At 56.1% G+C, this 15,663-nt stretch overlaps 1 protein-coding gene across 11 annotated transcripts in view; it reads left to right on the forward strand.

The window, feature by feature from the left end:
• Window positions 1-247: 247 nt before the first annotated feature.
• The window catches only part of LOC105493668 (nuclear receptor corepressor 2), a 240,074-nt gene continuing 224,658 nt past the window's right edge, over window positions 248-15,663 (forward strand). For 5 of the 11 annotated variants that reach the window (XM_071070832.1, XM_071070835.1, XM_071070836.1 and 2 more), the window contains exon 1: window positions 251-480. The gene's annotated coding sequence lies outside the window, so the exon portion shown is untranslated. Of the gene's footprint in view, window positions 481-15,663 lie in introns of all 11 variants that reach the window. The other 6 variants (XM_011761567.3, XM_071070825.1, XM_011761578.3 and 3 more) reach the window with 3 other exon arrangements.

The following is a 15,663-nucleotide window of genomic DNA, read 5'->3' on the forward strand; positions in this document are numbered from 1 at the left end:
ACGCGCAGGGCCTGGAGGGGCGGCGCGGGCCCTTTAAGGAGCCAGAGGGGGCCGGGCCGGGGCGCGTCGCTGCGGGCGGGGAGCCGGGAGCAGGGAGGCCGAGCCACCGCCTCCCGGGCTCCCGCCCCGCCCCCTCCTCCCCCTCCCGCCGCCGCCGCCGCCGCCGCCGCCACCGCCGCCGCGGCCGCCGGGGAGCGCGGAGCCGCGGGCAGGCCGGGCCGCACCGGAGCCCCGCGTCCGCCCGCGCCCCGCCCGAGCCCTGCGCCCTGCGCCCGCGCCCTGCGCTCCGCGATGCGCGCCAACTTGCGGGCCGGGGACCCAGGGCCGGCGCCCTAAGAGGCGGCGGCGGGAGGATCGCGTCCCGACCCGAGGCCGGGCCTGCTGCGCGCCCCCAGCCCGATCGGCACCGCCACTTGCCTGAGCGCCCCGGCGGCCCGAGCGCGCCCCAAGCCCGGGCGCCACCGCTGCCACCTCGGCGAGGTGAGTTGGGGCCGAGGGTCCCCGCGGAGGGCGGGGGGGAGGCGCGGGACGCGCTTCCGGGGGATCCGGGGAGGATCGGGCGGCGCACGCGGCTGAGTTGGCGGGGCCCCTGCGCTCCCGAGTTGGCGCTCTCGGGGGGTGGCCTGCTGGGGAGCGAGGCGCCCCGCCGACACTGCGGCCCGCGTGCTCGGGGGCGCCGGGGAACTTAGGGGAACTCCAGCTCCCCAGCGAGGGGGCGGTTAGGAGGGAAGTGGCGTTGGGGTGGGCGGGGGGCGCGCTGGAAATGCAGAGAGCGGCCCCCCACTGTGTGCGGCGGCTCTGGGTACTTGGCCGCCAAGCGTCCCTTGTCCCCGGTGCAGCCCCGGACCTGGGGGGGCGACACTGTGCCTTATTTTCCATTGGGCAGCGCGGGTTTGAAAGCCCTTGGAGATGGCCCCCCTAGCTCCCTGGCCTGGCTGTTGTGGAGGGGCGCATGGGGGTCTCCCACTAGCCGAGGGGGAGAGCCAGCCTTGTCCCTCCTGGGCGTGGGGCCACGGGGCGCTGGGCGGGGTCCCTCGGGAGAGGTGCCCCTGGTCCCCCTCCCCCGCGGGCCGGTGTTCCTGGTGTCTGGGCCTGCCTCCCGTGGCTGGTGACGCCTCATTGGGCCGCCTCCTGGTCCCTCCCCCAGGCTGTGCGGATACTTGGGATGCCACTACTTTGCGAAGTTGGAATTCAGAGCTGGTCCCACTTGGGCAGGACTGGGAAGCCCCAGGCCCTTGTGTTGAGGGCAGCTTCCTCATAGGCCTGCGGGGAGTGAGGGCACCCGTGGGGTGCGCCCTCCCCGCCCCAGACACTTGCGGGAGGAGCAAGCCGAGGGTGGGAGGGCACGGCGGGCGGGAGGGAGAGACACGCTCTACCTGGGAGCTGCTGTCGCCCGGGCCCAATTAGCGTGGGGCGCCCGGCGTTATTTTTACATTGTAGGTTTATTTTTTTGGAAGCCAGTGTCCTCCCGCCGCCTGTCGCGCGCTCCGGCTCTCCGAGGGTCTGGTGCAGGCAGCGGGGGCGGATCTGTTCTGTCGGCTCAGCCTCCTCCCTTCCTCCCCCTCCTCCTCTCCCCCGTTGGTGAGAACTGGTTTTATTATGATTATTATTATTTTTTTCCTTTTTGCAGATTTGGAGGAAGGGAAGAGGGGAGGAGGGGAGAAAGGGAGGACCCTGTGGGCTGGGTGGGGGAGTTCTGGGCGCTTTGAGATGTGTTACCGGTGGCCTTGACTTTGCCCCTTTTCAGCCAGGTCTGGGTCCCTGCGGCAGCTTTGATATCAGCGGCCCTCTGTGTACCTCGTGGGTGGCCTCTTTTGGGAGTGCTGGGGAGGGGCCGAGCCATGTGAAGCAGCAGCTCTGCCCACTCTGCACCTCAGCTCCTTGGATTTGAATCTGACTTTTGCCACTTTCCTGGCAGTGTGTCCCTGGACAGATACTTAACCTCTCTGTGCCTGTCAGGTTTCCCATCTGCAAAATGAGGGTGAAAATGGTGCTGAGTTCACAGGGTGGTTGTGAGAGCTGACCGTCCGGCCATAAGAATCCCTTGGTACTTGTATGTGTTACTATGACTGCTGTGTCGGTATTATTATTCCTGGGTTATACGATTTGGCCTTTAATCCAACGTGCTCTGGAAGCCCTGTGAAAAGGGGCCACCTTACCTTTGCCTGGGGTTGGACACTGGGGAGATCTGGGGGAGGGAGGGGGCCTTTTCCCACCCCCCTCTGCTTGTCCGGAGAGGATGGAGAAGGGCAAGTGCCCCCACCCATTGAACAGATGCAAAGACTGAGACAGGCCCAGTAGAGCTGGGGGTGGGGGGAGGGTGGGGGGTGGAGCCAGCGGTAACTGGCGAGTCGGCAGCGCGGCTGCGAGGGCATCCCAGGCCCTGTCTGGCTTCCCTGAGCCGCCTGCCATGGCCCTGCTTGGAAATTCGCTGCTGCCACCGCCAGCGGGTGCCGGGGGAATCTGTGGTGCTGGTGCCCAGACATGGGGGCGGGAGCACAGCGGGCCCCAGCCCTGGCCTCTTCCCACTGAGCTATTTACGCTGCTAGGGATCAATACTATTGATAAATCCATGTAAATGGTAATGTGGCTGTCAGGCCCTGGTGAGGGATGGAGACCCCTCCTGGGGCTGCGCGCTCCCCCTCCCCCTCTCGGATAGGGTTCGGTTACGTGGGAAGGATTTATTTGGCATAATCTGTTCTTTTTCCCCAATTAATAATACTCATGCCACCTCCTAAAGATTTCCCAGAGCTCTGCAAACACGAATTTACTGCATGGAAGCCCTGGGCTGGGAAGGGCTTGATTGTTCTCCGGGCCTGCGGGTGGGGGGCAGGGGGCGCTGGCAGCGCAGACACCCACCGAGGGAGTTGGAAGGCAGCCCCAGGAGTCCTGGCCCCCAGCGTCTGCCATTCATGCTAGGTGTGGAGGCTGCCTGGCCCAGTTTCCCCCTGGCTGAGAGGGGGCGCATTCATAGTTCTGTGTTCCCAACCCCCGTCTGAGAGTGTAGGTGGAGAAGTTGGTGCTTCACTCTGAGATGGGAGGCGGGGGTGGTACCTACGCAGAACCCAGCCAGAGGGTTCTCCTGGGGTCCTGTCTGTAGGAAGGGAGATTTTAAGGCAGAGGAGACAGGCTCTCAGCCTTTCCTCCCGACGCTGTCTGAACTGAAAAGCCCCACAAATGCTGCCTCTGACCGTGGTGGGGGGTTGAGAGCTTTTATTTGTGTGTGTGTGTTTTCCCTTCTGTGTTTCCTCTTCAGATCTCAAACACTAAACAGCAGCCTCCCCAGGTGACACTTCTGAGACTGGGGAACTGCCAGTGGGAGCTGGTAACTCCTGCCCGGGGTGCCCAGGGGAGGGGCAAGGAGGGTCCCAAGCTTGGGTTGCTGCCTGGAGAGAGCCAGGTTTTTTAGGCCCAGGCCAAGGGTGACAGAAGGTCTCTGTCCCTAGGTGGGTGCGTGGGGTCCCCAGGGAAGTGATGCTTGGGAAAGGCCGGCTGGGCATCTTTTGAGGGAGCTTGGAGCCAGGGAACTGACTTTACAACCCATCTGGGAAACTCTCAGCCTCCATGCTGGAAAAGGCTATGAATCATACACTAGTAATAAGCACCAACACCTACTGTGTGCCAGGAACTGTGCTCTACACAAATCCACTTGTTTACTCTTCATAACCCCTCTATGAGTTGGTGCTTTTATTATCTTATTTTATAGATGGTGAACTTGAGGCACAGAGAGGTTAAGTGCCTTGCCCAAGGTCACACAGCGTGGATGTGGAACTACGAATTAAGACCCGGGATTATTCACAGTCGTGTTAGTGCAGCAGGAGTTTACTGCAGGCCTGCTTTGCAGAGCTGCCATAAAGGATATGAGGAAAGAAATGATGTTTCTTCTTAGAGCAGCACCTACGGATCTTTGTCCCGGGGTGGGCAGGAGACTGAGAACTCGTTCTCCCCAGGCTTTGGGGAGAAGGATAGGGCCTGGCATTTCTTTGAGGTCTCATTTTATCCTAAACATTCATGCAAATTTGGCATTCGCCTTGGCGACACTGCCGTGTTTATTTTGAAATGAAAACATGGTTTTGAATTATTTAGCATGGTGCTTCAGAAAGCTGCAGCAGCAGAGCTCTGTGGCCTGGAGTGCCCGTAGGCCCGGACATCACCCTGGGGTACTGTGTAGCCGGAGGGCTTCTGCTCAGCGAGGCCCTAGAGCGGATGGCGGCTTCATTCCCATTTTACAGATGAGGGCACAGGTCCAGGCTCGCCCGGGGTTGCACAGTGGAGGGACCTGTGCTTATGATGAATGAACTTAGCATCATTGTTATTATCATGTCTATTTTAGAGCAGAGTGAGGCTTTTGAGCCTGGGCACTTCCACACTGCCCTACCCACTTGGCTCCGGCTAGCCTTGATTGAGGAAGGAGCTTTTGGTTTATAAATCTAGAAAGAATTGTCCTAAACAGATACTAGAGGACAATCTGGGAGTGTTTTATCTGCCATCCCAGGGAGCCGCCGATTTAGCATTGCAAGTTCCAGCTTGGCCATTTACAAGCAGTGGGTCCAGGTCAGTGCCCCTTGCTCTCAGGGTTTAGGGGCCCTCATCTGCAAAATGGGCACATTGCTGCCCAGCTGTGCCATAGCGGAGAGCCTTCAGGGGCAAAGGGCATGAATATTGAGTTTGCTGCTCAGCTCTGCAGCTTCCAACTGTGAATGAGTTACTTACCTATTGTGAGCCTTAGTTTGCTCCTCTCTCAAATGGGGATGTTGCTGCTGCTTCTGACTTTATGGTTGTGAGATAAAATGAGCTCCTGTGTGTCGCAGGAGCTGCTGTGTCCATTTTGGCTCATCCTTTGGAGAGCAAAGACTTGCTATAGAATTTGCTGTGTGAACCCAGGTCCTCACCTACAGGCTGCTCCGATATCACCCATTCCTCCCTGTTAAAAGCTGCTGGGAAGGATCCTCTAATGGACTCGTCTCTTTTCCAGAGCCCCAGGCTTCAGCTTGTTGCCCTTTGGAGACGGTGGCCTCCTCTCCCGTTGGTCGTTGGTGTTTCACAAATGTGCTCAGCTCCCTCCCTCTGCCCTTGAAGGTTGAGGTTTTCCATTAGTCTTTAATCACTTAGTGTCTGTAAGGCACTTGGAGTGCTTCGAGGTCATGGGCAGCCTGGAGAGTGGGCGAAGGCCGTGGGGAGGACTGGGAAGGCGGCCTGGGGGAGGGCTGAGCTTCCCCTCTGCTCCTGGTTACTGAAGAAAGGAGCAGGGTTCGAATCGTGCTTCCATTTATTAAGAACTTGAGTGAAGCCTCTGACCTCGTGGCCTTGGTTTCCTGATTCTTAAAAGGGAGGGAAAGAAAATAATGCCAGCCTTAGAGGGCAGCCTGAGACGGGCTGTCTGGGAACTCCTGCGGTGATGGGAGATGATGCAGCTGCACTGTCCCGTGCTTTAGCCACTAGGTGTCTGTCACTCGGGAGCACTTGAAAAGTGGGTCCCTGCCACTGAGCAGCTGAACTGGCCATTTTATTTAATTTTAATTTACTTAAATTTAAATAGCCACCTGTGGCTATGGCTAATGGCTACTTAACCCGAAGGCACAGGGGTGGGTGAAGTCATATTCTGTGTTTCAGAGCAGGGCCTGGGCTCTTGGTATCTGATTCCTTCCCCAATGCCCCACCTGCACCCCAACTTTTTTTGAGGTAGGGTCTTGCTCTGTCACCCAGGTTGGAGTGCAGTGGTACCATCACAGCTCATTGCAGCCATGAACTCCTGGGCTCAAATGAACCTCCCGCCTCCCAAGTAGCTGAGATGACAGGTGTGCACCAACATGCCTGGCTAATTTTATTTATTTATTTATTTATTTTTTTAATTTATTTTTTTTAATTTTTTTTTTTTTGAGACGGAGTCTCGCTGTGTCGCCCAGGCTGGAGTGCAGTGGCCGGATCTCAGCTCACTGCAAGCTCTGCCTCCCGGGTTTTTACGCCATTCTCCTGCCTCAGCCTCCCGAGTAGCCGGGACTACAGGCGCCCGCCACCTCGCCCGGCTAGTTTTTTTTTTTGTATTTTTTAGTAGAGACGGGGTTTCACCGTGTTAGCCAGGATGGTCTCGAACTCCTGACCTCGTGATCCGCCCGTCTCGGCCTCCCAAAGTGCTGGGATTACAGGCTTGAGCCACCGCGCCCGGCCACCTGGCTAATTTTAAAATTTGTTATAAAGGTGGGGTCTCTCTATGTTGCCCGGGCTGGTCTTGAACTCCTGGGCTCAAGTGATCCTCCCGCCTCAGCCTCCCAAAGCACTGGGATTCCAGGCATGAGCCACTGAGACCGGCCTGATTTTTTTCCCTTTTCATGTGTGTTTTCTCTGCATGGTGCCATCCTGGAGGGTCTTCCCCTTTCAGCAGTCCTTTTTCCCAAACCTAGCCCGGAGTGCCCTCTGGGTTGGTCCCCTTCCTCTTCCCACATCTCACTGTCTTCCCCCTCTTCCTCTCCCACTAGCCTCTGGGGTAGGGCAGTCCAATAGAACTTTGCCGTGGTGAGAATGTTCTAGGTATGCCAGTACCATAACCAAGAACCATGTGGGGCATTGGGCATTAAAACTGCCCAGAGGTGTTGGGGGAGTCTCCTTCCATTCCAGCCCTCCTGGTTTCTGTTCCCCCAAGGCAGTCACAGCTTGAAGTGAGGCCAGTGCCACAACCGGGGGATGAAATTTTAGTTTTTAATAAATTTGAGTAACCACTTGTGGCTGGTGGCCACTGACCCTATTGGGCAGTGTGGCCATAGTGACTCCTACTATATGGAGCTGTCTTCCCACATCCTTCCTTAGCTGTCACTCCTCGAGCGCAGGAGACAGCTCCAGGTCGCTGTGAAGTGTGGGCAATTCTTAGCTCCCGGTGCTGAGCTCATGTGGAAAAAGCTTTGTGCAGATTCGTGGGGGCTGACCCAGCCGGACCCAGAGGAATCCTAGGTTAGCAGCGACGATCCCCCGGCCACCCTTGTTGGTATCTTGTCTGCACGAGCAGGTACCTACAGAAGACACCCACCTGCTTTCTCTAAGTAGGATCATACTTATTTTTTTGTGATACAAGTTAATACATCATGGACTTCTTTGATTAACATTTTTGGGGATAATGTTGCTTTTTATACTTCTTGGGAAGAATGTAGAAAAACAAAAACTAATGCATTCAAAACTCTGCCAGTTGCTTTGGGCTTTATAAAAGCTTATTTTTTAAATGAAAGAAAATGCATTGACTTGTAAAAAAGAAAATTAACACATTGCGTAGAAGTCTCCCTGGGTTCCTGGCCTCCCGGTTTCTGTTCCCCAAGGCAGTCACAGCTTCCAGCGCCTGAGTTTCCTCCGAGATGCTCTCGGCATATGTCGGCCTTAAATGGACTGTATGTGTGCGTTCCCTTTAAAAACAAACACGCAAGTGGTATCACGCCATATATTCAGGTCTGATTTTTGCCGTCATAGTCACATCCTATGTGATACTATGTCTCGGAGCCGACTGTGGAACGTAGAAAGCAAGAGTTGGCAAACTATGGCCCTTGGGCCAGATCCGGCCAGCCTGCCGCCTGTTTCTAAATGGTGCACAAGCTGAGAATGGTTTCTCCATTTTTTAATGGTTGAAAAAAGTCGAAAGAAGAATAATATTTTATGACATGTGAAATCATATGAAATGCAAATTTTGGTGTCCATAAATAAAGTTTTGTTGGAACGCAGCCACGCTCACTCATTTACATGTTGTCTGTGGCTGCTTTTGGGTACAACGTTTGCAAAGTTGAGTAGTTGTGACAGAGGCTGGAAGGCCTACAGAGCCTAAAATATTTACTCTCTGGCCCTTTACAGAAGATGTTTGCCGATCCCTAATATACTACCTCACTGTTTTGAACCTCAGTGTAGCCTTGCATGGTTTCCCTGTTGAGGAAACTATGGCCCAGAGAGGGGTGTGAGTTTGAAGGTCATTCCAAGTAGGCCCTAAAACCCCTCCTTCTAGCCTGGGCTACTGTTCTTGCTGAGTTACGCTGATGCTCATGGTTATAATTTGCTCTTGTAGAATGCAATAGGAAAAGGGGGATGGTTAAGGCAGCAAGCAGTTGGCCTGATTTTTGGCACAATTTTTTGACCTCTTAAATGATGACTGAGACTGTAATGCCTTCTTTAGAGTGGTATATAGTTGCTGTAGCACCTACTCTGTGGCACGGCATCGTTTTCACAATTTTCCAAAGCCATAATCCATCTTGTTTCCTTCTTTGCTTTGGCTACTAGGAAGCTCAGAGCCAAATTTGCCGCCTGCCTTCTGCAATCACTGGTTTATGTTTTGGCTTTATCTACTTCATCCTGATTTTGGATTTGTTTATCTCTGATTTTTTTCCCTTTTCCCTGACCATGCTTTCTGATTTTTATCTTACCTTACACATTCCTGAAAGTGCCTCAGTTCTTGAGGGGCAGAATGGGTCAGGCAGGAGCAAAGCAAAAGAAAACACTTTGCAAGATGCTTTCATGCACCATCCCCTGCACCAACATTCCATAGGAGGAAACCAAAGGCTGGTGCTGTGGAGTGTCTTAACCAAGGTCAGACCCTGGGTGAGAACTGAGCACGGTTTTGGGGTCCGAGTTGGGAAGATGACAGTGAGTGACTTGGATGGTGAAAGACTTCCCATTTGAGAGCCCATGGGGGCCTTGAGAACTGCTTGACCTGAGGGAATGCCCTGGAGGTGGGGAGCTCAGCACTGTGGTACCCAGAGACCTCAGGAGGCAATATTGCAAGTGCGTCTGAAGTCAAGGGACCTCTGGGCCATCTGGTTCCAACCTGGATTTGTGGCTGATGCTTCAGGCCCCCTGCTTTCTCCTGCTGACCTTTCTTTGCATCTGGAAAGGAAGTGGGGGGGGGGAAGGTAAGTCAAAGGGTGGGCTGTTGGAGGTGGAATTGTGGACCAGACCTAGGTGACAAGTCACCACTAGCCTGCACATGTCTGTGCGTGTGTGCATGCGGGCTGGGCAGCTCCTGGGGGTCAGTCTCTTCTGGGGTCCGGAGGCCCTCTTCGTCTCTTGTCTCCCAGGGTTCACTTGATTTTCCGTGGCCTGTGTTTGCATTTTAGGGCTGATGAGTGGACCTGGAGGGACCCACAGGTCTGAGTGACCTGGCCTTGGACAATAACAAAGGCTCCATGCAGAGTTCCTCAGTTTGCATAGCGGTGAAATGGGGTGATGAGCGACACATGGCCTCACAGGCTGTGAAGTGAAAGGCATTCAGGGGTCCGTTGGGGTGCGGTTGTCCCTGAAGACCGTGTCGTGCCCCCCCCTTCCTGTCTGTCACTCATGGGCCCACGGCACTGACCCCAGGGTCAGGGAGGTGGACCCAGCAGTCTCCTTGCCATTGCTCAGGGATGTCCCAAAGGGACCTTGGATCCCACCTATGCAAAAGTGGACCATTGACCCCTGCAGCCCTCAGGCCCCTGTTCTGGGCATCCTCCTGGAGTGAGGGACGTGGTCCTAGCCCCCTCTCGACGGCCCACCTGGGACTGCAGTCGCCTCCTGCCTGCTCTCTGGCCGCCATCTTGTACCCACAGTCCCCTCTCTGCAGGCAGCCCAGTGGAGCCACAGCAGCTAGAGTGACTTGACCTCATCAGCCTGCAGGGCTTCCCTCCATTTCTTGAACAAAAATCAGAATCTTTCTTACTGCCAGGGAGGTCTGTACGCCCCCTGTCTGCCCACCTGTGGCCTTCCCTGGCCCGCTCCCCACAATTGTATGGTGGGGCTGGGGAAACATCGGGCCAGGTCTGAGGCGGGGTGGGTGGGGCAGTTGATTTTTCTTTGTGACCCAGGGGATCTGTCTGGGGATGCTCTTAAGTCATTAGTCCCAGAGGCCAGACCCACAGGGGAGGGCCTCGAAGGACTCTGTTTGTCCTCACACTGAACTCTGCGGTACCTGCTGAGACCCTCGGGGAGCTGGGGCCCCAGTGTGGCTACAGCGTCTCTGTGACCATGGGAACCTGCCTGGTGCCAGCCCTGCTCCTGAGGCTAAAGAGGAGAGCCTGCGGGGTGGGGTGGGGGCAGGATGCAGCTCTAGGCTGGGCCAGGCCTATCGGCATGGGGGCCTGCAGGGGATGTTGCCCTCTGGAGCCTGGCAGGAGTCAGGGGGCCTTTCCAGGGTCCTGGGGGCTTGGCCAGGTCCACAGGGTCAGGATTTGGGAGGGATTCTGTGTGGCAGTGGCTCTTGGGTGATGCTCACTGCTGGGTAAACCAGGGGAGGAAGGCAAGCGGGAGAAGTTGGGAGACACTTGCTTTAACCTGCCACGCCACCCACCCACGCCATCTGCCACCCTCCTGGATATTTTTTAACCATTTCGCATCCTCTGTCACTATCGTGCCCTGGTCTAGGCTGCTGCATGGTGTTGGACAGTGCCCCTGCCACCTTCCCACCCATTCATGTTCCTCCCGGAACCTCAGGCTGTGACCTTATTTGGAAACAAGGTCTTTGTGGATGCGTTTAATTAGGAAGAGGTCATCCTGAGCAGGCTGGGCCCTAAATCCAGTGGCCTGTGTCCTTATAAGAGGACAAAAAGACACAGAGGAGAAGGCTGTGCGACAATGGAGGCAGAGACTGGAGCGATGTGGCTGGATGCCAAGAAGTGTCAGGGACCGCTGGGAGGAGGCTCGGGACACGCCCCCACGGAGCCTCCGGAAGGAGCCACCCTGCCAACACTTTGATTCTGAACCTCTGGCCTCCCGAACTGTGAGAAAGTAACAGTGGGTTGTTTTAAGTCCCCGGTGTGTGGGGCTTTGTTTATAGCAGTTCTAGAAGCGAACACGGCTCCCAGCACAACTGTCTCTTCACTGGTCACCCTGAGACCCATACCCCACGCGGCAGCCAGGGACAGGCCTGGAAAATCCAGGGCAGCAAAACCCAGGGCAGGACAGTCCCGCTGCCGCTCTGAAAGCCGATTCCCTAACTGGGCCTTGAGGCTCTGCCCTCTGCCCTCGCGTGGCCTGTCCTCTGCAATCTGCTCCCCTTGCTCACTCTGTTTCAGCCACACCGGCCTCGCTGTTTCTCCTGAAATGCACCAGGCAGCTTCTGCCGCGGGGCCTTTGCACTCGCCCTGCTGGAGCACTCTTTCCCAGTGTCCGCAGACCTTGTCTCATTCCTTTGACATTTTTCTTGACTTTTTTGTTTGTTTGTTTGTTTGTTTGTTTTTTTGAGACAGAGTCTTGCTTTGTTGCCCAGACTGGAGTGCAGTGGCGTGATCTCTGCACACTGCAACCTCTGCCTCCTGAGTTAAAGCAGTTCTCCTGCCTCAGCCTCCTGAGTAACTGGGATTATAGGCGCATACCACCACGCAGGGCTAATTTTTGTATTTTTAGTAGGTGATCCACCTGCCTCAGGTGATCCACCTGCCTTGGCCTCCCAAAGCGCTGGGATTATGGGCATGAGCCACCACGCCTGGCCTGATATTTTCATATTGAAAATTGCACCCTCTCCCCTCCCTCTCTCACTTGTTTCCCATTGTGCCATCTTCTGCTGATGGTTTCACACGTTTGTCATCTTGCTGTTGTCTGTCATCCCTGTGAGAATGGACATTCCACAAGGGTGGGGATGTCTGTCTGTCTCCCAGGTACTAGAGCAGTGCTGGGTACATCGTGGGTACCTCGTGGATGTGTTGAGTGTTGGGCTGTGGCTGGGCATGTCCTCACCTCGTGCCCTGGTGCCCGTCGGGGGTCCCAGGTCATCCATCCATTCATCCCTGTGCCTAACACCTGTACCCTCCCTTGCCCGTGGCCCCCTTCTGCTCCCGCAGAGCCTCCAAGTCACTGAGTCTGTGGCCATTCCCTCTCTGTCCCTCCCTTGGTGGCTGTGACCACCCCTTGCTAGCACTGCACTTGGCCCCTGAGCTCCACGGGTGAACGTAAGCCCAGAGAGGCCCAGAGTGGCCAGGGTGTGGAAGAACCAAGTTTTGCCTAATTCAGCGTTCATGCCTCCATTTCGCCATCCATAAAGTTGGCATAATCAGATTCCTCGTTTCTCGAGGTTGTCTTGAGCATTTTGTGAGGTCCTACATGAAGGTGCTTATTGCCTGGCTCTGGGAGCACAGAGAAGCCTTCCGTGTGGGCTGGGCTAGTGCTTACTGTTTTCAGTTTGCCGTGTGGGTGTTCCCTTTGCCAATTTTTGGAGGAAGTTGAGGCATCACAACCAGGCGACCCCAGGGACCAGGGAGGGACTTTAAACCCGAGTTCCCATGGATGGGTGGCCTGAGGCGGATCCTTCCTGGCCTTGCTCCTCTCCCCAAGGAACCAAGTAAGTTCTGGGGGGTCCAAACCCACTGCAAGCTTTCTGGGCGGATTCCCAGGGCCAGCAAGACTTCTCTGCTGTTTGGCAAGATAGGAGACCTCGGCCAAGATAGGAGACCTCGGCCAAGGTAGGAGACCTCGGCCAAGATAGGAGACCTCGGCCAAGGTAGGAGACCTCGGCGAACTCTGGGTAGGGGGCCGCTCTGCGTTTCTTCAGCGTAGTTCTTTCTGTCACTTTGTGCTCTGTTTCGCATCTGTAGAATGGGGGTAACTGCAGTCCCCGGTGTGTAGGGGAGTGGACACTTGGGACTGCTATGGCGATGACACCCGTGCATGTACACATCCTGTGGACGTTGTCACCGCTGTGTCCTGGGGCTTGGTTGGGATGCCCCCGTGCCTGCCACTTGCTCGGGCTCCCTGGGCTTTGTAAGCTGTGCACACACTGGAGGGTATAGTAGAGAGAGCTGCTGCTTCGCACGTGTCCTGGTGCAGGGGTGCCCCCTGCCCCAGCATTGCTGTCTGGTGTCTGAGCAGGGAGGGGCAGAGGTGAGGGTGCTCCAGAGAGGGCCCTGAGCTGGCAGGATGCAGGCAAGCTTGCTTTTCACCACCTGGCTTAGCTCATCTAAGCTTCACAATAACCCAGTGTGGCCAGAACTGTTAGTTTCCCTGTTTACAGATGGGGACACTGAGGCACAGAGTGGTGATATCATTGGATTAGGACACACAGCTCCTAAGCTCCTTGCTTGGTGGGCAACTGTCATGGGCAGGGTCCATTCTGTGCTTTCATCCCTTTGCCCTGGACTGTGGCCCTTGGGAGTGACCGGGGACAGTCCTGGGTCCACCATGTGCCCAATCCTGGACATCAAAGCCCATGTCTGCCCTGACCCAGCCCATTCCCCTCTGGGTCACCCTCGAAGGCTCCCAGGCTGCGGCCGGCTCTGCCGTGCAGGAAGCTGACCCTGGCTGTCTTGGCTTCTCCCTGCTCGGCTATAAATAGCAGCTGCAGCGGCGGGCAGGAAGCTGCATCTCCCGGCACCTGGGCCCTGGGCGCTGCCCCCTTGCCGCAGCGCCTCCCGGAACTGTGCGGCCCTCAGTGGGAACGTGGAAGTGGAAGCGTGCTGTGCGTCGGGTGTGTGCTTTCTGGTTTGCTGTGTGACCTTCAGGCTCTCGCTGCCCTCTCTGTGTCACAGCCCCTGTCCGTGAGTCCAGGCCGCCTCTGTGCTCGCAGTGCCGTAAGGAGTGCCTTTGGGTGCTTGGAGGCGCGGAGGGCGCAGCATGAGGTTTGACATTGAGAAGGGGGCGCCTGACTTTTGCCTTGGAGAGAGGGGAGCTGAGTGGGAGGGGGCACCGAGGGAACCTGGGGAGGGGAGCTTCCCATAGGAGATATTCCTGTCTGGATGCCCAGCTGGGCGGTGGGAGGCTGGAGGGCCATAACGATGTGGAACTGCCTGGAGGGCACCGAACTGGGAGGTGGGCCATGCCGGGTTGCTGTGTGACTTTTTGCACAGCGTCTCTGGGACCTGTGAAATGGAAGCGATGCCACCTCGCGGCACCTCTGGCAGGAAGGAGACGCAAAAGGGCTTTGAAGCAAGGAAGGTGTTTTGTCGTGCCCTCGGTCGTCTTTAAGCATCTCGAGGGTTCATGTCGCTCATGCCATTATGTGCTTGTGGGGCAGGGCTCGCCCTGTTCCTTTTTGGCCTGCCCCGGGGCGCTGGCTCCTGAGTGGGGGTTTGTGAGAGCATAGTCACCGGGAGCTGCAGGGGAGGGTGCTGACCATGCCAAGGACATCCTGAGCAGCTTTGGGTGGCCTCTGGTTCCCCAGCTCCCCCACTCCCCATTTGGAGGGACACCACCTGCACAGTGGGGGCACATGCTGCTCGGGCTCTTGGACGTCTCCTCCTGTGGGTGCCCCGCAGCAGCTCAGCTGTACCCTGCAAAGCCTTCTGCAACCTGGCATGCAGGGGTGTGAGGAAGCGTAGGTTTCAGCAGTGGGGGGATTTCTTATGGATCTTACTAGAGCATGGGCTGTACAATCGGGCCATTCGTGACTGGTCAGGAAAAAAACGTTGCTCAAAAGTATTGATAAATTCTTTGTTGTTAATCTGGAGAGGGACGTCTCTAGTGATAGGCCACAGGGCTCTGTCCGATCACGTTTTCATCAGACGCTGGACTCTGCACTGCTGGGGACGTGTATTCACATACAGGTGCTGGCACTGGGCATACTCGCCCATGCTGTGTAGCAGTGGAGAGACTGAGGCACGTGGACCCTGGTGGGAGTTCAGGATCTGTGGGGTGGGGCCTTGGGAGTTCCCTAGAGGCCTAAAGATTTTTGTTTTTGAAGCCTGTGTTAAGCCGCACGATGTCCTAATTCCCAGAAGCTGTGAATATATTATTTTATGCCACAAAGGGGATTTAAGGTGGCAGATGGAATTAAGGCTGCTAACCAGCTGACCTTGAGATGGGAGATTATCCTAGATTATCTGCTCGGGCTGGATGTAATCACAATGGTCTTTATAAGAAGGAGGCAGGAGGTCAGAGTCAGAGAGATTTGAAGATGCTGCACTGCTGGCTTTGAGGATGGGGAAGGGGCCATGAGCCAAGGAGTGCAGGCAGCTGCTAGAAGCCATAAAGGGTGATGGACAGGTTCTCCCCTAGAGTCTTCAGACTGGACGCGGCCCTACTAATACCTTGGTGTTAGCTCTGTTAGATCCATTTCAGACCTCGGACCTCCAAAACTGTAAGGTAATAAACTCATGCTGGCCGGACACGGTGGCTCACGCCTGTAGTCCCAGCACATTGGGAGGCCGAGGTGGGAGGATCGCTTGAGGCCAGGAGTTCAAGACCAGCCTGGGCAACACAGTGGGACCCCCCTGTCTCTACAAAAAATACAGAAAACTAGCTAGGTCCCAGCTAGTACTTGTGGTCCCAGCTAATCAGGGGACTGAGATGGGAGGATCACTTGAGCTCTGGAGTTGGAGGCTGCAATGAGCTGTGATCATGCCACTGCACTCCAGCCCAGGTGACCAAGTGAGACCCTGTCTCAAGAAACCAAAAAAAAGAAACCCCAAACCCCCCAAAAACTTGTTCTGTTGTAAGTCACCGAGTTTGTGGTCATTGTCACAGGGGTAGAGGACGCTTGCTGTCCCCACAGAGCCTGTGATTTCCCTGTGAACCAGCAACCGGGAACAGGGCCGTGGGTGATGTGGCCATGGAGACAATGGCTGCTTTCCTACCGTGGGTGACCTTGGAATTAAGTGACCCTCAGTTTCTTGACCTTGACCTGGGGACTGTGGCTGAAGAGCACAGAGTGAAGAGAGAAACCTGCAAACTGTAAAGGGCTGTGCTGGGGAAAAACCAAAATGCAAAAGAAACACACAGAGAGGCACAGACACATTT

This window comes from Macaca nemestrina, chromosome 10 (assembly GCF_043159975.1).
Source record: "Macaca nemestrina isolate mMacNem1 chromosome 10, mMacNem.hap1, whole genome shotgun sequence".
In the NCBI taxonomy this organism is placed as follows: domain Eukaryota; kingdom Metazoa; phylum Chordata; class Mammalia; order Primates; family Cercopithecidae; genus Macaca; species Macaca nemestrina.